General features: G+C 40.0%; 1 long non-coding RNA gene across 1 annotated transcript; it reads left to right on the top strand.

The window, feature by feature from the left end:
• Nucleotides 1-524: 524 nt before the first annotated feature.
• Nucleotides 525-2,055, top strand: LOC128571649 (uncharacterized). Its single transcript, XR_008375946.1, has 3 exons — nt 525-579; nt 1,664-1,727; nt 1,960-2,055. It is a non-coding gene; the product is annotated as an uncharacterized LOC128571649 (long non-coding RNA).
• The last annotated feature ends 19,574 nt before the right edge of the window (nt 2,056-21,629 follow it).

Below are 21,629 nucleotides of genomic sequence, written 5' to 3'. Positions count from 1 at the left end.
GCTTAGGCATAATTGTATGTTTGCTTGCAAATAATAAAGCAAATAGGTGTTTCAGACAAGCTCATTAGTTAAGAATAAGGCCTTTCAGAGATGTACACAAGAGACTTTTAGGATGTAGACGAGCATCTCTAAGAATTCCGGATTCTGTGTCTCTGCTCCATGAATTCGTTAAAGATCCCTTGACAGCGCTCCGGGAGTTGGAGCTTGCCCTTTTGTCCTTAAACTGGCGTCATCTGAGAGCTCAGCTCTTTCTGTAGGTTATTAACGTATTAGTCACCCTATAAAAGTTCCCTTGATTTATTTTTCTGTTGCAGAATTTAATTCCTACTTCTCTTAAAATTAAAAACTCAATCGGTCTCTCTGCTCTGTCAGTCTTACCCCCAACCGTCTTCTTTTCCCCTCTTCTCCCTTTCTTCCCAGTCACAATTTTCCCTCATTCAACTTTGTATTTTTAGTGTTTTGTGTGAATGTGACATTTTCCTTTTACCTATAGAATTTCTCCATTCTCTCTCCCCAGTGTGAATTGAATATGGCAATTCTTTATTCAGAGCACTGCAAATGACTGGCAATCTATTGCAGGTATGAATATAACTAAATGTCTCCTTTTTGGTCTTAGAAATTCTTAGAAGCTTGGATACTCTTGGAAGTTTCTCATTTTTTTTTTTTTTTGTAGAGATAGAGTCTCACTTTATGGTCCTCGGTAGAGTGCCATGGCATCACACAGCTCACAGCAACCTCCAACTCCTGGGCTTAAGCGATTCTCTTGCCTCAGCCTCCCGAGTAGCTGGGACTACAGGCACCTGCCACAACGCCCGGCTTTTTTTGGTTGCAATTTGGCCGGGGCCGGGTTTGAACCCGCCACCCTCCGTATATGGGGCTGGCGCCTTACCGACTGAGCCACAGGTGCCGCCCTCATTTTTTTTTTTCTTTTTGTTAATAGACATAGTAAAAAAAGTTTGAAGAGGAAAAAAATGTTGAAATTATCAGTTAAATGCATTGTTCTGATGAAAGAGAATTTTTGTTTATTTGGGTTTTCATCTTACTAATTTATACCTGATTTATACTTGAGTAAATGTCTGTGTAATAGTTCTCTGGTTCTGTTTCTCTTTTATATAATAATTAAAAACATATTTTAGCAAATTTCTATAATTAATATATTTTTCAAACAAAAATTCATGATCTAAATTTTGACAAAATATTTTTATGCCATTTCTGTCATTGAGAAGTATATTGTTAGATTTAGATTGTGATAGAGAGAGTTGAGTTTGGGATCTTTCCTTGTTTACAAAGTAACAGGACATTTGAAAAGATGATACATGAAGATTTTTAGCACAGGACTGTGGTATGGACAAAATAGAAAGAAGGGTTTTATGTGCATTTTTATATCTTCCTTTCTTTCCTTATAAGACATCATAATATGAAAGCAAATAAAGGAAGATGATATTTTCATGGCAGAACCTCAAATATATTGTTTTCTTAAAAACTATATTAAGTATTTTCCCTATTAATATCTAATTACATCATACACTAAGACTGATCTTAAAGTACTTCATAGCTATTATGAACAAATGAATGTGTGTGGTTGAGAAGTGGAGATTGAAGATACGGTTCCCTGTGTCAAGGAACATAATGTAGTTTGAAATTATTTGTGATTCTCTGCCAGTTACCACCAATGGAGAAAGGAAAAAAAAGAAGGATATGACAATTTAAAAGTGCTCATTTCAAATGTAAGTACTAAAATTTTATTAAATATATTTTTCATGTTTCATTCTGAATATAATTGGTCTTGAGTTATGATATAAAAGACCAGCACTTAGCAGCTGGAAAATAACATTTTGATGGTAGCCCAGACTCGGGGGAAAAAACCCCACTATGGATCCTGTCAATATTCAGCCGACAGAGGCTACTTATGTATGTTTCTGGAGAAGATTTTCTTTTCTTTCTTTTTTTTCTTTTCAGGAGAAGATTTTCAATCTGCCTGCAACTAGCTGCCTAAACTTTTAGACGAATAGGGAAGAATGCAGTCAATCACCCAGATGTTCCTCCTGCGGGAGGCCACACACCCAGCTATTTGGAAACAACCAGGTGCCTGGAACATGAAGACAGCACATCTGGAACGTTTGTGTGTGTGTACATGAACTTCTTGAAGAGATAGAATGATGCTATATTGAAACAATTCTTAACCCCTCTTGAAGCTGAGATAAAGAGTGTATGGTATAGTTTAGAGAAGAACATTTAAATATAGATCATATTGTATGTTGGTTTTATGACAAAATGTTGCTAATTCTTTCTCATGATAACAATGAAATACCCAACCCTGTTTGGATATTGATCATTGTACCCTATTTATCCCTGCTGTGGTTAATTAAACAATGTACCTGCCTCCAGTTTTTCTTGACTCCTGCTATCTCCATCCCAACTTGTAAAACTTGGTCATCTAGGTCTAAGTCAATTCAAATGACTGATAAAGATAGGAAAACACCTACTTTCTAGCTAGTAAATTAAAACAAGTTCCATTGTAGGGATAAGGCAGCAGATATGGTACAAAATGCATTTTAAAGGTTTAGCTCAAGTTTTTGTTGTTATTGTTGCAGTTTTTGTCCTGGGGCCCGTGCCCTACTCCTTGATCCACAGGTGCCACCCAAGGTTTAGCTCAAGATAAAAAGTCTGAGATTTTATAAACCATGAACAGAATATGGTAATTTGATACATAGAAATATTACAGTAGCTTCATCTAGTGAATACCAAAAACTGGTATTGTAGTTTTATTTTTAGATGCATTAGGTTGTCAGAGTCTTAGTCTTAGATGGTCAGAAGTAATGGGCAGGATATGAAAATAGAAAATAGGACTAGGGGAAAAGAAAAGTGAACTGTTACCAAATAGGCACAAAGGGAGGAGAGTAGAGGGGTATTGATTTGTCTTGGGAATAGGATACAAATTGTTTACTCCACACTCTGGAGCTGGTTAAATGGTCTTTAGTGAAAAGGACAGTTGACTAGAAGTGGGGGGGCCTAGTGGCAGGGCTATATTCTGCACCTAGTATACTATGGACCCTTGGATAATTCTCTATACAAAATGACTGAGGTCTAGATGTCAGTATCTCTCCCCTCTAACGCTACTCCCCAGCCTGTGTCTGCAGGAGAGCTTAAAGTTTTATCGTCTTATAGCTGGCACCAGAATTCCTTTTGAAAAATCATATTATTTAGGAAAGTACCTTGGTAAGATTCAGAGAGAAGAGTTAGACCCTTGATTGGCCTATAGGAACCCAAGCCACAGAGGAGATTGATATATTGCTCTGAGTTGCAAAGAAGCAGAAATTAGGACAAGAGAGAGAAGAGAAGGAAGAAGGGGAGAGGAGCGAGTGCCAAGACATAGGCTAAGGCATCACAGGTGATGTGGGCAGTGGAAAGACGTCCCTGTGGAGTGGGGTTAAAAGAAAATTAAGAGCAAGACAACTTGAAAGGCTAACATTTACTTGGAGGTTGTTTGCAGTATTTTTGTTTGTTTGTTTGTTTTTATTTATTATTAAATCATAGCTGTGTACATTAATGCAATCAGGTTGTTTGCAGTTTTGTGATGTAATCCTCCCTTTTTCTTCTTCCAGAATATCAATACTATCTGATAAAGTTTTTAGGGGAAACTGAGAAAAGAGTTTAGCTCTATATTAGGGCTGATGTGGTGCAAGATACAGCGTGTGTATCTGGCAAGGGGAGAAATATCTCTAAGCAAAAAGTCATCACAAGGATGACTATCTACCCCACTCACCCTCATCTGCTCAAGAATTTGAAGAAAATCTGGTGAGGGATTTGCATTCCCACAGGACATTGAATGGAACTTGGGCCAATTAGATAAGTTCCAGATAAAGATTTTAAGCTATCAGGGTGCCATGAGCTGACAGCTAGCTGTCCTGCATGTCTGGATCCCTACTCTCTTCCTGTTAAGATAATAAATGTTTTTTCTCCTTTAAGAAATAGATTTAATGCAACAGTTGAGCACTGTGATAAATTGTTTGAAACTAGTGTTTCATCTGGCAGTCATGAATAGTCTTAAATAAATTGAACCCAAAGTAAGAAATATAAGGCGAGAGTAGGTTCCATCTTACTTGAGCTTAAGAGAATGTGCAAGATTTAAAAATGGTGCTCTGGCCAATGTTGGTGGCAAGACACGATTGTAAGAGGGACTTTACCTAACATATGCAATCAATGTAACCTGGTTTCTTGTACCCTCAATGAATCTCCAAGAATAAAATAATAATAATAAATAATAATGGTCCTCTGGTTTCCAGAGGCTTGCTCATTGCCATGCAGAACATTGACTAGTCACAGATGATTACGACACCACAAACAGTTCTAGACAATCAAAGCAAAAATGAAACCACAAAAGAATTCACAGATTTCAGAACACCAGAGACCCTGGAAATAACCAGTTACCCTCTTCCTATCAATTCGTAGTCAGAGATTTAGTCTTTATTTGGCACTGATGAAAAACCTAGTGATGTAGAACCACTATCTTTTGATGATCTATTTTTCTTATAGATCTAAACGTGAAAAAGTACTTAAAGATACCCAGCTATTTATTTATTCATTTGTTCTAAAGCACTTATTGTGTCTTCACTATGTGTCAGACACTTTGACACAGCACTGTGAATACACAGATAAATAAGACATTGTCTCTCTCTGCAGAAGTGCATAGTCTAGTAAAAAGATAGTGTAGAAACAATGTTACTGGAATTAAAAGTCATGAGGCTCTAGCAAAATTTCAGTTGAGCATGGTGGAGAGAGGTACTTTCCACCTCTGCCTGAGGAAGATGGAGGGGACTTCAAAGATGCCATTACTTATGATAAAAGCATCCAGAAACTTGGTATACCTTCTGGAAAATAAAACAAGTTTCTTAAGCTGAAATGAAGCATAGACATATGAAAGGCCTAATTTTATGAGTGGGTATTCTGTTTCGCATCATTATTCTAACCACAGAATAAATAATCAACGCAGATGAAGACATATCTATCTATGGAAGAAGACATTTATCTTAATATTTGTATCTCCCATAAATACGTTGCATATTATATTAGTTCATTTAAACTAAGCTATTGTAATAATTATACTCTAAGGCTGGGCGTAGTGGCTCACACCTGTAATCCTAGAACTCTGGGAGGCTGAGGCAGGTGGATTGCTTGTGCTTGCAAGTTCAAAACCAGCCTGAGCAAAAGCAAGACCCTGTCTCTACTAAAAATAGAAAAAAATTGAGGCAAGAGAATCACTTGACCCCAAGATGGAGGTTGTTGTGAGCTATGACACCACGGCACTCTACCCAGGGAGACAGCTTGAAACTCTGTCTCAAAAAATAAAAAAATAAAAAAAATAAATAAAAATAATTATACTCCAAATTCATTGGCTTAAGAAATAGTTTATTTCTTACTCATGTGATTCTAGGGTCCCTGGACTACTTTACCCTGTGCACGTAGATTCAGTAAAGCAGGCTCCTACTGGCCATGACTATCATACTCAGTGCTTTTTTTTTTTCTTTTTTTTGAGACACAGTCTCACTATGTTGCCCTTAGCAGAATGTCATGGCATCACAGCTCACAGCAACCTCAAACTCTTGGGCTCAAGCAATTCTCTTGCCTCTGCCTCCCAGTCAAATACTCAGTGATTTCTTATCAACAGAACAGTTGAGACTTAAGTCATCATGTCCAGGTTCCATGCTAAAAGGGGTATTATAGGGTGAAGAAGACAGGCTGCTGGCTTAAAGTTCTCTGCTTTGGTTTGAATATTTCCCTCAAAATTCATATGTTGAAACTTAATTGCCAACGTGATAGTATTAAGAGGTGATTTAGTCATGAGGGCGGGGCTCTCAGATGGGATCAGTTCTCTCATATAAGGGCCCGAGAGACCAGGTTCATTCCCTTCTTTCTCTTCTGCCACTGGAGGACACAGTATTTGTCTAGTGAGGGCTTCTCTATGCTTCCAAAATTGCACACAGCAACAGGGTGCAATTTTGGAAGCATAGAGAAGCCCTCACTAGACATCAACCATGAACCCTGCCACCATCCTGATCTTGGACTTTTCAACCTTGAAAACTATGAGAAATAAATTCCCATTGTTTACAAGTTACGCAGTTTCTAGTAATTTGTTATAGCAGCACAAAATGGACTAAGAAATCCCCTAAAGTCGTACACACCCTTTTTACTTACATCCAGTTGGCTGAAAATCAGTCTTCTACTTGCATTTACCTACAAAAGAGGCTGGGAAAGGTAATCTGGTCATGTGCGCAGGAAGGAGGGTATAGGCCTTTTTTCCTAAAGACATAAAATTAAAAATGAATAAAAATTTAAACCACATAGATTATTTTATAAAATACATCAGTACAGGGCGGTGCCTGTGGCTCAAAGGGGTAGGGTGCCGGCCCCATATGCTGGAGGTGGTAGGTTCAAACCCAGCCCCAGCCAAAGACTGAAAAAGAAAAAATCAGTACAGCATATAGATTCTTTAGCTAAAAAAATGAATTGCACATGTACAGAACAATAAAGCCAAATTAACAATGTTTATGGGGGAAAAGATCTGGAGATTTTGCTTGAAGACTAACCCAGCAGATGCCCACAGTTTAATATGGTTCCTGAAAAACAAACACAGAAACAAAAATGTGAATACAATTGTAGGCTGCATTAATACAAGTGTGCAGGAAGAAAAAGAATTCTGCCCCAGAAATATTTAATTCACAATATTTTAATAGTGTTCTGATTGTATTTTTAAGAGGCACATGACTAAGCAGAAAGGGTCAAAGATGACAGGGTGTCAGGGATCTAGAAATCATGTTACACAAGGACAAGCAGTGAAGAAACAAGTTCTGTCCTAGAGGAAGAGGGGATATATCACAGTGATGGAGGTGGTGTGTGTGTGCGAGTTGATGTAGGGAAGGGTATGGATTAAAGCAGTCTTTAAAATTCAAAGAAATTTAAACTTTAAATGCTTGAAGGTTAGCCATATGGAAGAGAGAGTAGATTCATTCTATTCTGCATCATGGAACCAGGAAAGGAACATTTGGGCTTAATATGATGAAGATCTGCATAATAATCGAAGCTATCCAAGAATGGGAGAATGGGCTGCTTCAAGAATTACTGAGATTCACATCACTGGATGTGCTTGATCAGAAGCCAAATCACCTTATGTTAAGCCTGCTGTAGGGAGGAAATTTCTTATTATTATGGACTAGATGATGTTTTCTAATTCTGGGTGAACTATTTCTACTCTCAATACTTCTGACACCACATATGTGTTTCGTTGTCATGCCAACAATCAATTTGCCAGCTTTGTGAATACCAACTGAGTGTCCAATGATTAAATTCAATTATGACATTAATAGAGTTATCGTCAGACCCTTCAGGTTAAGGACTCTGTCTCATGAAACTGTCCCCACTTCAGAAGCCAATTGCAAGTCCTGGACCTCCTGAACTTCTGAGTTAACAGGCTATATATCAGAAGTTTCCATGATCCCCTCCCTGCAATTTGCAAGAATAGTCCACAAAACTGAGGAAAATAGTCTGCTTGCTTTTATTGGTTTATTACAAAGGATATAACTCAGGAAGAGCCAAATGAAAGTGAAGCTTAAGGCAGGGTATAAGGGAAGGCACATGCCACCCTTCCAGCACCTCAAAGTGTTTAGCTACTTGGAAGCTCTCAGAACTCCACATTTCAAGAGTCTGAATGGAAATTTTATTACATAGGTGTGATTGGCGAAATCTTTGGCTGCTTGTGATGAACTCAATGTCCTGCCCTCCCCACTTTGTGGATGTTGTGGAGGTAGAACTAAAAGTTCCATCCCGCATCATGCCTTGGCCTTTTTGGCAACTGGCTTCATCCTGAAGGTAACTAAAGACCCCCACCTGGCATTCAGTTCCTTAGCATACAAGAGAATGCTCATTAATCCTGAGATTCCAGGGGTCTTAGATATTATCACCCCTTCGACTCAGAAAATTTTAAGGGTTTTAAGAGCTTTGTGCTAGGAAGCAAATACAATTTCTTAGTATATGTATACCACAATATCACACTGGGATTTACTAAATTTGGCATTATTACTATGGCTTTTCTGAATAATTCAATCCAAAATAAAATTCCTGCTGAGAAATATTTCTCAAGGCCATCACTATCTACTTGATCAAGAACCATAGATAGTGTGACTTACATTACTGACAACCCTCATCCCCATGGAAAAGTACTTTTGATAAGCTAATCACACTTGATCAACTAGCAGCTTTTTTCATGGGACACCATTTTGTTTGAATTAAACACTGACAAACAAACAATGGTTATTTAGATTTAAGAAGTTAGAGAAATTTCAAAAATAAACATTGTGAGTCACTTCAAGATGACAACAAATGGTATTTATTACCCATGGAAAAATTTTAACTTTTAAGCAAAAATTAGCAGTATGGACCACTTGAATTAGGCACTTAAACATGATAGCTTCCCAATACCTAAAAGAATTTTCTGATGAGGTCAGGGGTAATATTAACAAAACTGAATTTTTTTATATTGTATAGTGAAATGTGTCAACATCTGGATGATCTGTATACCTCCAATGAAGAATAGAAAATGTTTTAAAAATAATGCACAAATAAAAGATCCAGTCTAAGTGCCCAATAAGCCAATACATTTTTATATTAATGAGCACACAAATTATTGGTATGATTTCAAATTCCATGATCCAAGTGACTTTAGATAATTTATTGCTTGTTGAGTTTTCGTATAGTATCAAAGCATATCCACAATTATCTGAAATTGCTACAGAAATTGTTCTCCCTCTTTCAGCTCCATAACTGTTTGAGGACAAAGTATCTTCATGAACATTAATCAAACCACAAATTGCAATACATTGACTGCAGAAGCAGATATAAGAATCTAGCTGTTTCTATCAGTTTGGCAGAGATAAAAAATAAAATTGCAAAAATGAAAAAGCTATGCCTCTGGTGTCTCTCAATTATTTTATTTTGGAAAACAGTTAATTTTTAGATAAGTGTATTCTTTTTGAAGATAATATCATGAGTTTATTATTGTTATAAGTGAATTAATAAATATTTTAAAACTTTTCATTTTATTTTCTAGTGCAGTAAATATCTTTAAAAAATCTCTTTGATTTGTACTATCTTATTTAACACTTTCAATAATCATGGACACAGGAGATTATTATCACACTTTACTTTTCATAAAAGGAAGAAAATAGAGAGTCAGAGATATTATGGGATATGCTTGACATCATATAGTGAAATGTAAAATTCTAACTCCAATTTAGATTCTTTAGCTCTAGATAGGCCTATGCTTTCTTGTAAGCAAAGGCGAAATCAACATAGAATCATGGCTGAAGTGCTACCTGGGACACCTGCACCAAAGGAGAAAAGGAAATCATTTTACTGAACTTGCAACATTATGAGGCATAATAGGAAACCAGTTCATCACTGTCCATTTGAACATATGCTTCAGGGTGAATATTTACCTTTTACCTTTAAGTGAAAAGTGAAACATGGTTTAAACTCAGTAATTAGTTTGTGTAGTGTAACAATAAAAAAGTAAAATTTCGCTTGACATTAGTTTCCCCAGATCCCTACCCCTTTCAAAGTGTCAGGTCTTTCAAAGGGTGAGCAAAGGGAGCTGTGGATCTTTCTCCCCATCTAGTGCTATTGTTTTTTGGTCACCTTTCTTAATGGAAGTGGTAATGTTGGGGCTAGGAGTTGGGGAGGGTATGAAGGAGAGTCAGCAGCAGCAGGAAAGTTCTTACTTGACTGAGGGTATCACTGGGATCTGAGCTTCCTATACTAAAGGCTGATTCTTTCTTTCCTGGAGGTTCTTCTGAGGTTCTTTATAATTCTACTTGCTTCCCTTTCTCCAATTAATTATATTTCTTTTCCACCCAGTTATTTGACTTCCAGATATCCCATAGTTTGCTTCCTCTTATTTTTTTTTTTTTTTTGTGGTTTTTGGCCGGGGCTGGGTTTGAACCCGGCACCTCCGGCATATGGGACTGGCGCCCTACTCCTTGAGCTACAGGCGCCGCCGCTTCCTTTTGTTTGTCTTTCTCAGTGCTCGGGTTTTCATTTCTCTCTTGATGAGAATCTGAAAAAAACTCTGAAGATCTCTAAAACTCTTGGCTCTCATTGGTTTCACATGAAGCCTTGCATTTGCATCATTCATGGGAATGTCATAACTTTACAAACAGCAATGCTCTGTATTCATCTAGGGTGAGTCAGACAGTAGTTTGATGGCATCTACAGACCTTTGGAGACACACATCAGGCTTATTAAAGAGATCTCACTGAATATCCTCCCTCCTAACTGCAGTTTAAGGACAGGCTGTCCTACCCAAGATGGTGTGCATATTGTGGGAAGAGTCAGTTATGTCCAAAGAACAGCACATCATCGATTATTCAAATCCTAGTGAAAGTGACAGTTTACCATCCAGTTTTAGACAGCCCTTTAAAGTTCTGCAGAGGGTCTCTCTCTCTCTCTTTTTGAACAGAGGGCCTCTTACCTCATTGTGAAATGTAACATCTGTTGAGTCTTGAGGTAGATTGATTGCAAGATCCTCTTTAAAAAACATTTATCTTTGTATCTAAATCCTGTGCAATTTAACTTTGTACTTCATCTTATCAGAAATTAGAGTTTATTTCTTTATGATCTGAACTGATCTTGAGATTTGTTTGGTCATCTGAAGGTAGCAGAGTACTGGTTCCGAGCCTGAGCTTCCAGAAGTCTTGTGTGGTTTTATTCACTGGGTATCTTACACCACCATGTGAACAAACCCCAATTAGTCTTCTGGAGAATGAGAGACCACAGGGAGAAGAGCCCAGCCCCTCCCAGCTCTGGCCATTCTTAGACCATCCTGCGGCTAATTAACATACATATGGTAGAGATGGACCAAGAATAGAGAACTTCCCTCTCTGATCCATAGATTGACCACAGATGTGTGAACAATCCCAGCCAAAACTGGAGACTGAAACCACCCATCCACTCTGACAGGTGTGTGTAAAAAGATTGTTTAGAGCCACTATCTTTGGGGGGTGATTTGTTACGCAGCAATAACTAATTGATACAGATCTGGATGAACAGCAAGACTAAAACAGTTCCATTTGACATACTGTTACAGTAATATAAAACTTGATGAGTGGGGAAAAAAGGGTTGAGTAGGCAGGGAAAGGAAGGAAAGAATGTAACCGGTTTAGGAGAAGGTCAACGGTAAGTAAATGATGAGAGTCAAAAGTAACTGGTTATTTAGGAGTCAAAGAATAGGCTAATGTGGAGATAATACTTTAGACTATGGTACAGAAAGAGAAGAAGACCAGAAAAGTGATTTCAGGTCAGACTGAAGAGAGTTTGATTTTGAGAGGGGAGCTTCTGCTATGTTGTCCTATATGCATGCAATGGAGAACCACTGAAGGTTCTGTGGTCTGCTCCAATCCCAATTCTCATTTTTTTTTTTAATTCCGTTCACTACTTAACCCTAAAATGTTTGATAAAATAGAGTATAGAATCAGGGGAACCAATTCAATTTTATTCCACAGAGTAGTAGCTGTCAGTAAAGAAGACATTTTCAATGTGTTTCCTTGTGCATAACCCCCAGCCTACATTTTATGGATTGAAGAACATTTTGCCAAGATACTTCATCCCGACCAAAGAGAAACAGATGGAGGAAATAATTTCCGCTGAAAAAGAGTGCAAATGCAGAAAAATCATCCTGTTTAACTAAAAAGGTAAAAACGTGTTTGGTGATTTCATGAAAAGCTTTGGTTTTTCTTTCTTAAAGAGCCATGCTAATTTATCAGTGACCACTAGATGGCACCTGGGTACAGCATTTCAAACTGATTTCAGGAAGCGGTCAGAAAAGAACCCGACGTTTTGCTCTTATGCAGCCCACTTCCTCCCCTACCCTAAGTCAAGAGGGGTGTAGGAGAGAAGAACTAAAACCCAACTTCAACTTTTTGACTTATAAAGAAAAACAAACATGGCAGAATTGTACCTGTTTAGATCGGAGAAAAAGGATGATGCATTCTTGCTAGATGAATCAGGAATGATGATGTTCTGTCATCCTTTAGATATAGACCTGAAATTCTAACTTTAAATTTATGGGTGCCGGTATGAACCAAGGATTGATAAATAATTACAATGGCCGACTGTCATTTGAACAAGAGACAAAATATGAATTTGAAAAGCAATGGAATCAAATTATAATGGTAGGGACTCAAGTTTTGAGTTCCTTTTGGCAAGCATTTGGATGAAGTTAATGCATTTGGATGAAGCATGAATAGTGTGTCTTCCAATTGCAATTGGTCACTTTATCACCCTGACAATTTTAGAAGATATAATAACTCTTATCCTTTGGAGTTAAAAAAATGGATCTCACAAGTCTTATCAGATGACCATAGTTTGATTCATCTGTATGAGAGTTAGATGGTGGTTGTTTGCAGCTGCCTCCTACTCATCCAGACATTTTCAGATGATGCAAAGGTTGATAGCAGCTGTGAACATCACACACAACTGTTGTATTGAGATGAGTGTATGAGAGATCTTCAAAAGGAGAAAAACAAAAACAGCAAATAATCAGGCAAGCAAACAAAAAAAAAGAAACAAACAAAAAAATCCCAATAAATCAAGACATCCTGGTGGAAGTTTAGAGGAACTGACAATCATGCCTAATCAAGCACGTCATTTCTCTGACCCCAAAACTATTATCAACAGAACCACCCAGCAAACCGTGACTCTCTTTCTGGGATGTGAGATGCTGGCAATCTTCCAGTGGCAGCTTTGTCAAACCCATTAGCTTTTGCCCCTGCGCTGATGCCTCTTTCCTTCAGGGCTGGCTGACCTGGCCTTTCGGTAGCCTCAGCTTTCTCCTGTTTAGCCTAAGCTGTTGTAAACACACATTTTGAAGCACCACTAGATCTGATATAAAAGGGATATCTGTCCTTAAGAGAAGATTAGGGCAGGGTCAGGAAATCCCAAAAGGGCAGAAAGAAAACAGCAGACTGGGTCATAAGAGTAAAAGGAAATCAGAAACAGAAATATATGTGGTGGCTCGGCGCCTGTGGCTCAAGCGGCTAAGGCGCCAGCCACATACACCTGAGCTGGCGGGCTCGAATCCAGCCCGGCCGCCAAACAACAATGAGGGTTGCAAACAAAAAATAGCCGGGCATTGTGGCGGGCTCCTATAATCCCAGCTACTTGGGAGGTGGAGGCAGGAGACTCGCCTAAGCCCAAGAGTTGGAGGTTGCTGTGAACTGTGATGCCATAGCACTCTATCCAGGGTGACAGCTTGAGGCTCTGTCTCAAAAAAACAAACAAACAAAAAAAAGAAATGTATGTGGTGGGGAAGTGTAAGACCAGACATAGAAGCCCTCTTTGATGTCTCTGGTCTTTGGCCTTCAGGATGGCATCTCTGGGTCTTCTGTTTGGTCCCAGGGAACTTGTATGATTTTTTTTTTTTGCAGTTAGGTGGGGGCCAGGTTTGTATATTGGGCTGGCGCCCTACTCACTAAGTCACAGGTGCCTCCCACGTATGATCTTTTCTAAGTGTCTTTATCTAATGCTACCTCTGGAAGAGGATTGATAAATAATTACAATGGCCGACTGTCATTTGAACAAGAGACAAAATATGAATTTGAAAAGCAATGGAATCAAATTATAATGGTAGGGACTCAAGTTTTGAGTTCCTTTTGGCAAGCAGTGTCAAAGATTTGTTCCTCTCATATATGAAGTCACCATTTAGGCTATCTACTTTTGTGATTTTTTTTTAAAAAACTAGCCCAGACCACATAATGTATGACCAGAAGCCTCATTAGCTTCCTGGTTTTGACAGCACCAAATGTGTTCAATTTGCAGAGAAAACAAATGGGGTCTGAATGATTGTTAAAGTGCTGGAGTTTGAATTTGGGAGAAGGCTATATGTGAGAAAAAAAGGGAAATACTTTGATAATTATGAATGAGAAACTAGAGGATCATTTAGAGGTAAAGACAGCGCAGGGCTTGGAGTCTGGCTGAACTGAGGGGCAGATGAAAGATTCTTAAACACCACGAAAGAAAGAAGTAGTGTTTGTAGAGAGTTAAAGCAAAGAACTACATGCCCCCAAAGCTGCCAGGTTCCAGAGAGGACACAGTCAGAATCAAGTAGAGCCCCACTGAGGGAAAGCACCACCAGACACAATGAACTTACCTAGGAGTAGGGATTCATTTGTTCCCTGGTGTTATTCTTCCTAATCATCACCAGAAGAAACTGAGGATTTGGGTATCTTAATCTGTTTGTGCATCTAAAACAGAAAATCATAGTTTGGATAGCTTATAAATAACAAAAAAATATTTCTCATGGAGGCTGGGAAGTCTAAACTCAAGATGCTAATAGATTTGATGTCTGTTGAAGGCCTGGTTTCTGTTTCATACAAAGCCTCTTTTCGTTGCACTTGCACATGGGAAAAGGGGCAAAGGATTTCTCTGGGTACTCTTTGTTTTTTGTTTTTGGTTTTCTTTTTTTTTTTGAGACAGAGCCTCAAGCTGTCGCCCTGGGTAGAGTGCCATGGCATCACAGCTCACAGCAACCTCTAACTCCTGGGCTCAAGCGATTCTCCTGCCTCTGCCTCCCAAGTAGCTGGGACTACAGGTGCCTGCTACAATGCCTGGCTATTTTTTTGGTTGCAGCTTCATTGTTGTTTGGTTGGCCCTGGGCTGGATTCGAACCTGCCAGCTCAGGTGTATGTGGCTGGTACCTCCACTTGAGCCACAGGCACTGAGCCTGGGGGCTCTTTGTTAAAAGTACTAATTGCATTTATAAGGGCTCAGCCTCATGACCTAATAACTTCCCAAGACCCCCTCTCCCCAATCCTTACGTTGGGGATTAGGCTTAACATAAATTTGAGGGGACACATTGAGTTCATTGCATTCTGACCTTAGTCCCCCAAATTCATGTCCTTGCTGGGTGCGAAATACATTCATTTTATCCCAAGAGCCATAAAAGTTTTAACTTAGTCAAGAATCAACTCAAAAGTCTAAAATTCAGTGTTTTATCTGAATATTTTCTAAATCAGGTATGTATGAGACTTTAGGGATACTCTGTTCTTAGGCAAATTGCTCTCTAGCTGTAAACTTGTGAAATCAGACATGTTTGTACTTCCAGTGCTTCCAAAATACAATGAGAGGACAAACATAGATTAGACCTGGTCATTGCCAAAGGAAAAAACAGAAAAGAAACAGTAACAGATACTGTTGTGGCAAACAACATTGAACCTTAAGGGTCAGGAATTATCCTCTGGCTTGATGCTCTGCCCTTGAGGCCCACTGGGGCTGGGGTCCCACCACTCTGGCTTGGGGGGACCCTAATTCCCCACAAGGGATCTGTGCCTGAACCCTGCCCCTGCAGTGGGCCTCACCTCCAGGGTGGCTCTATGTCTGTGTCACATGCCCACGGCTCCGCTGTGCTGGGAATGGTGGATGGGAGAGTCTATAGTTCCTCTGGGTGATGCCTTGAGGAGGGCTTTCTGTGGTGGCCCTGTGCTCCCTGGGGCTTTTACGCTCTGGGGGTGTGAGGAGCAGGCCTAGTTATTTCTCAATCATCTATAGGGTCATTTTTTCATTGCCTTAGACAATAGGTCCAATAGGCTTCTATTTAGGTAGTTGCCTATCCCTATCAAATGGTCTTTGGCCTCACCCTTCATGTTTTTTCTGCAACAGCCTTTCTCATTCATTTCAATATGGATAGACTGAGAATTTTCCAAATCTTTACAGTTCTGCTTTCTTTCTGATTAGCAATTCCATGTTTAAATCATTTTTCTCATTTCTCACTTTATTATAAACCAGTGGTTCTCAACCCGTAGGTTGCAACCCCTTTGTAACAATGAAAATACATCCTGCGTATCAGATATTTACATTACGATTCATAACAGTAGCAAAATTACAGTTATGAAGTAGCAACGAAAATAATTTTATGGTTGGGGGTCACCTCAACATGACGAACTGTATTAAAGGGTTGCGGCATTAGGAGGCTTTAGGAAGGTTGCGAACCACTGATATAAACCATCAAAAGGAACCAGGCTGCTCCTTTAACACTGAGCTTAGATATTTCCTCAGCCAAATATCCACTTCCATTGTTTGCAAGTTTTACTTTCTGCCAAACAACCCACAAGGATGGCCGTTCCCCTATTGTCTAACAACATGCTACTTATTTTGTCTGAGACCTCACTGGAACAGCATTTTACCATCCATATTGCTACAAACATTCTGTTCAAGATTACTTAAGTATTGTCTAAAAAATAAAGCAAGGCTTCTCTACAACTCTCCACTCTTTTCTTCAGAGCCCAGAATTGCTTTTGGAAGTCCCTCCTGGCAATGTTGACTTTCTCTAGAATGCACCTCAAAACTCTTCCAGTCTCTACCCATTGCTCAGTCTTAAAGCTACTTCCACATCTTTAAGTTATTTGTTACAGTGGCAGTCCCACTTCTTGGTACCTATTTTCTGTCTTAGCTTGTTGGGTCTGCTATAACAGAATACCACAGACTGTGCAGAACAGAAATATACTTTTCAGCATTCTGGAGTCTGGAAAGTCCAAGATCAAGGTGCTGGCATATTTGACATCTGGTGAGGGCCCAGCCCCTTCTGCACAGTCAGCCTTTCTCATTAGGCTCTCATATGCCAGAAGTGAGGGGCTTCCTTTATAATGATACTAATCCCATCTATGAGGGCTTTGCCTTGTGACCTAATCACATCACAAAGGCCCTGCTTCTGAATACACTTACTTACTTACATTGGGGATTAGGTTTAACATATGAGTTTTGGAAGACAAAGATATTCAGATCATAGCATTGGGTGATTCTTGGTTCTGTATTAGGGGGCCAAAGAGATGACCGGAAGATTCCTTAGTAGAATGAAGTAGATTTTGATTGTCTTTGAGAAATGGTCATCTGCAGGCTCAGTAGCTTTCTGTTTTTTGTTATGTTTTCTGTCTATTTTTTCCCCCTTTCTTCTGCTATGAATATGTCTGTTTACCTTATTCTACTTTAAGTGTCTCTTTTGGTTCTGCCAAACTTAGTCTCTCAGTCTTATGGTTACAGATATAATCCAACCCTCCCCACCCTGCCAAGCTCTTCCCTAGGATTTTATATATGGAAAAGGGCTATCTTTTTCTCTGGAGTAGAAAAGCTGGAATGATTCTAGCCTACAACTCTTGTAGGCTTGTTGCCTCCTCTTTTCACTATGTGGAGATAGACGATCTAATGATGTAGGGAATGAGACCAACAGGCAAAGAAATGAGAGTTGAGAAGAGGCAGAGAGGATGAAATGGCTCCCAGCTAAATGACCTATTACATTTCCTTTTTAACTTGTACCATTTTGAGCTGGGTCCCTGTTATTGGCAAACCATGAGACTCTCAACTAGTACAGGGTGTTCATAAATTTCATGTGCATTTAAAAATAGCCAACTGTTGTCTCACTCGAGGAGAGATTAAAGATGGCGGCCGAGTAACAGCTTCCCTGCAACTGGGAACAGCGAGTCTGGGGAGACAAGACTCCAGGCATCTCTGGCCGGTGGGATCTGCCTATAATCATCCCTTTGAGGATATAGGGAGCCAGCAAGGGACTTCTGGACCCCAAGAGGAGGACAAAAACAGTGGAAAACTGGCAAGTGGTTGCGTGTGTTCGATCGACCTAATCACATCGGCAAGCGTAAGTACAAGCAGCAGTGAGACTGCAAACCAGAAAGGCCTTACCTGTGAACTGTTTCGGTGTTTTTGGACTTGGCACTCAGTTGAACTGCCTTGGGGAGAGCTTGAGCAGGAGTGTGGAGATCTTTGGGCATTGTCTGGGGCCCCAGACTGAGCCACTGAGCTGGGCACAGGAAGCCATTGTGAAAGAACTGCCCCAGCAAGCTCTACCCTCAGGGTCTCAGAGAAAAGATTGGGCAGGTCAAAGTAACCTAATGACTGAACAGCCTAAAGGTGGGGACCGAGCTGCCTTACAGCCTTAATCCTAAGGGGCAGAGTGAGACGGTTTTGACACACTGGAGCCTTGGGCTGTTGCCCTGGGTAGAGTGCCGTCACGTCACAGCTCATAGCAACCTCAAACTCCTGGGCTTGGCGCCACCCAGACCTCCATAAATGCTGTGCAGCAACCCCCGACCGGTGACGCGCACCCACCGGGCCTCCACATTCCCTGACCAGGAACTGTGGGAACCACACAACCCTGCGTCCTCCCTCCTGTGTCCTCCCAGCTTCCACAATAGCCTGTTCATCTGGACAGGGACTCTGGTAGCTTCGTGCCCTTTGGAACCCTCCCTGCCTCTGTGCAGAGCTCTTCTCCAGGCCAGAGATTGCTGGAGCATTGGGCTTTCTGTGCCAAAGTCACTGGGTGCCTGGAACTCCCAGAACCGTGCACACCACCCCCAGCCCTGTTGCTGGATCCGGGTGTGTCACAAACCGGAGCTGCTTCCACAACCAGAACTCCCTAGCTAGAGCAGCCCCAGAGGAACTACACAGGGTCACTCACTACAAAGATCCAGCAACAATAGAGTGATCCCGCTGGGGTCTAATCTTGGAGAAACACCTCCCCAACCCTGAGGACAGCCAGAGGCAATGGTGAAAAACAATCATGAGGCAAAATCAACAGAAAAACTCTGGCAATATGAATAATCAGAGTAGATCAACTCCCCCAAGGATCAATGGGGCAGAAACAGCACAAGACCCCATGCACAAACAAATAGCTGAGATGTCAGAAATTGAATTCAGGATCTGGATAGCAAATAAGATCGAGTTAGAATTCGAAAAGTTGGGGTGGCACCTGTGGCTCAGTCGGTAAGGCGTCGGCCCCATATACTGAGGGTGGCGGGTTTAAACCCGGCCCCGGCCAAAACTGCAACCAAAAAATGGCCGGGCATTGTGGCGGGTTCCTGTAGTCCAAGCTACTCATGAGGCTGAGGCAGGAGAATCGCTTGAGCCCAGGAGTTGGAGGTTGCTGTGAGCTGTGTGAGGCCACGGCACTCTACCGAGGACCATAGAGTGAGACTCTGTCTCTACAAAAAAAAAAAGAAAAAAAAAGAAGAATTCCAAAAGTTATCTCAAGAATTCAATGGATTCGGGCGGCGCCTGTGGCTCAAGGAGTAGGGTGCCAGTCCCATATGCTGGAGGTGGCAGGTTCAAACCTAGCCCCGGCCAAAAAAAAACCACAAAAAAAAAAAAAGAAAGAAAAAAGAATTCAACGGATTCAAAGACCAAATGACCAAAGATTTTGACACATTGAGACAAGAAGTTGCATCCCTCAAAGATCTGAGAAACACAGTAGAATCCCTCAGTAACAGAATGGAGCAAGCAGAAGAAAGCATTTCTGACATTGAAGATAAGGCTTTTGAACGCTCCCAAACCCTCAAAGAAGAAGAGAAATGGAGAGCAAAAACAGACCACTCTCTCAGAGAGCTCTCGGATAATTTGAAGAAAACCAATATTCGTCTTATAGGGATCCCCGAAAGTGACGAAGTGGCTTCACAAGGCACAGAGTCTCTTCTCCATGAGATTATGAAGGAGAACTTTCCAGACATGCCAAGAGATTCTGAAATTCAGATAGCAGACAGTTTCAGAACTCCAGCATGACTCAACCCAAAGAAGACATCCCCCAGACACATCATAATCAATTTCACTAAAGTTAATATGAAGGAGAAAATTCTGACAGCTGCCAGACGAAAGAAAACCATTACCTACAAGGGGAAGAATATCAGAATAACTGCAGATCTCTCTGCTGAAACCTTTCAAGCTAGAAGAGGATGGTCATCGACTTTTAATCTCCTAAAACAAAATAACTTTGAACATAGGATCCTGGTACCCAGCTAAACTGAGCTTCATTTATGACAGAGAGATTAAATACTTCAACGACATTCACATGTTGGAGAAATTTGCCACAACTAAACCCGCTCTCCAGGACATTCTTAGACCTATCCTCCATAAAGACCAGCGTAATTCTCCACCACAAAAGTAAACCCACCCCAAAAATTCTTGATCAAATTCTAACTTCCACAGTTGCAAAAGGATTAAAAATGCCGACCGGTCTCTCAAAAGGCTTATCAATACTCTCACTTAATGTGAATGGTTTAAATTGTCCTCTAAAGAGGTATAGGTTTGTGGACTGGATACAAAAACTCAAGCCAGATATCTGCTGCATCCAAGAATCGCATCTTACATTAAAAGACAGATATAGACTCAAGGTGAAGGGGTGGTCATCTATATTACAGGCAAATGGAAAGCAGAAAAAAGCAAGCATTGCAATCCTGTTTGCAGATGCAATAGGCTTTAAACCAACCAAAATAATTAAGGATAAGGATGGACACTTCATATTTGTTAAAGGTAATACTCAATATGATGAGATCTCAATTATTAATATTTATGCACCCAAACACAACGCACATCAATTTATAAGAGAAACTCTAACAGACATGAGCAACTCGATTTCCTCCACTTCCATAGTAGTTGGAGATTTTAACACCCCTTTAGCAGTCCTGGATAGATCCTCCAAAAGGAAGCTAAGCAAAGAAATTTTAGATTTAAACCCAACCATTCAACATCTGGACCTAACAGACATCTACAGAACATTTCATCCCAACAAAACTGAATACACATTCTTCTCATCAGCCCCATGCAACCTACTCCAAAATCGACCACATCCTAGGCCACAAATCTAACCTCAGCAAATTTGAAAAAATAGAAATTATTCCTTGCATCTTCTCAGACCATCATGTAGTAAAAGTTGAACTAAATAACAACAGGAACCTGCATACCCATACAAAAACATGGAAGCTCAACAACCTTATGCTGAAGGATACGTGGGTTATAGATGAGATTAAGAAGGAAATCACCATATTTTTTGAACAAAACAACAATCAAGACACGAATTACCAGAACCTCTGGGATACTGCAAAGGCAGTCCTAAGAGGGAAATTTATAGCACTGCAAGCCTTCGTCAAGAAAATGGAAAGAGAGGAAGTCAATAACTTAATGGATCATCTCAAGCAACTGGAGAAAGAAGAACACTTCAACCCCAAACTCAGCAGAAGAAAAGAAATAACCAAAATCAGAGCAGAATTAAATGAAATTGAAAACAAAAGAACTATACAACGGATCAATAAATCCAAAAGCTGGTTTTTTGAAAAGATAATAAAATAGATAAACCTTTGGCCAACCTAACCAGGAAAAAAAGAGTAAAATCTCTAATTTCATCAATCAGAAATGCTAATGATGAAATAACAACAGACCCCTCAGAAATTCAAAAAATCCTTAACGAATACTACAAGAAACTCTACTCTAACAAATATGAAAATCTGAAAGAAATCGACCAATACCTGGAAGTACACCACCTACCAAGACTTAGCCAGAACGAAGTGGAAATGTTGAACAGGCCTATATCAAGTTCTGAAAGCATCAACTATACAAAATCTCCCTAAAAAGAAAAGCCCAGGACCAGATGGCTTTACATCAGAATTCTACCAAACATTTAAAGAAGAACTAGTACCTATACTACTAAACCTCTTCCAAAATATAGAAAAAGAAGGAATATTACGCAGCACATTCTACGAAGCAAACATCACCTTGATCCCCAAACCAGGGAAAGACCCAACAAGAAA

The sequence above is a fragment of the Nycticebus coucang genome, chromosome 19 (genome assembly GCF_027406575.1).
Source record: "Nycticebus coucang isolate mNycCou1 chromosome 19, mNycCou1.pri, whole genome shotgun sequence".
Lineage (NCBI taxonomy): Eukaryota > Metazoa > Chordata > Mammalia > Primates > Lorisidae > Nycticebus > Nycticebus coucang.
Note: the sequence above shows the minus strand (reverse complement) of the source record. Positions and strands in the feature narration are given on the sequence as shown.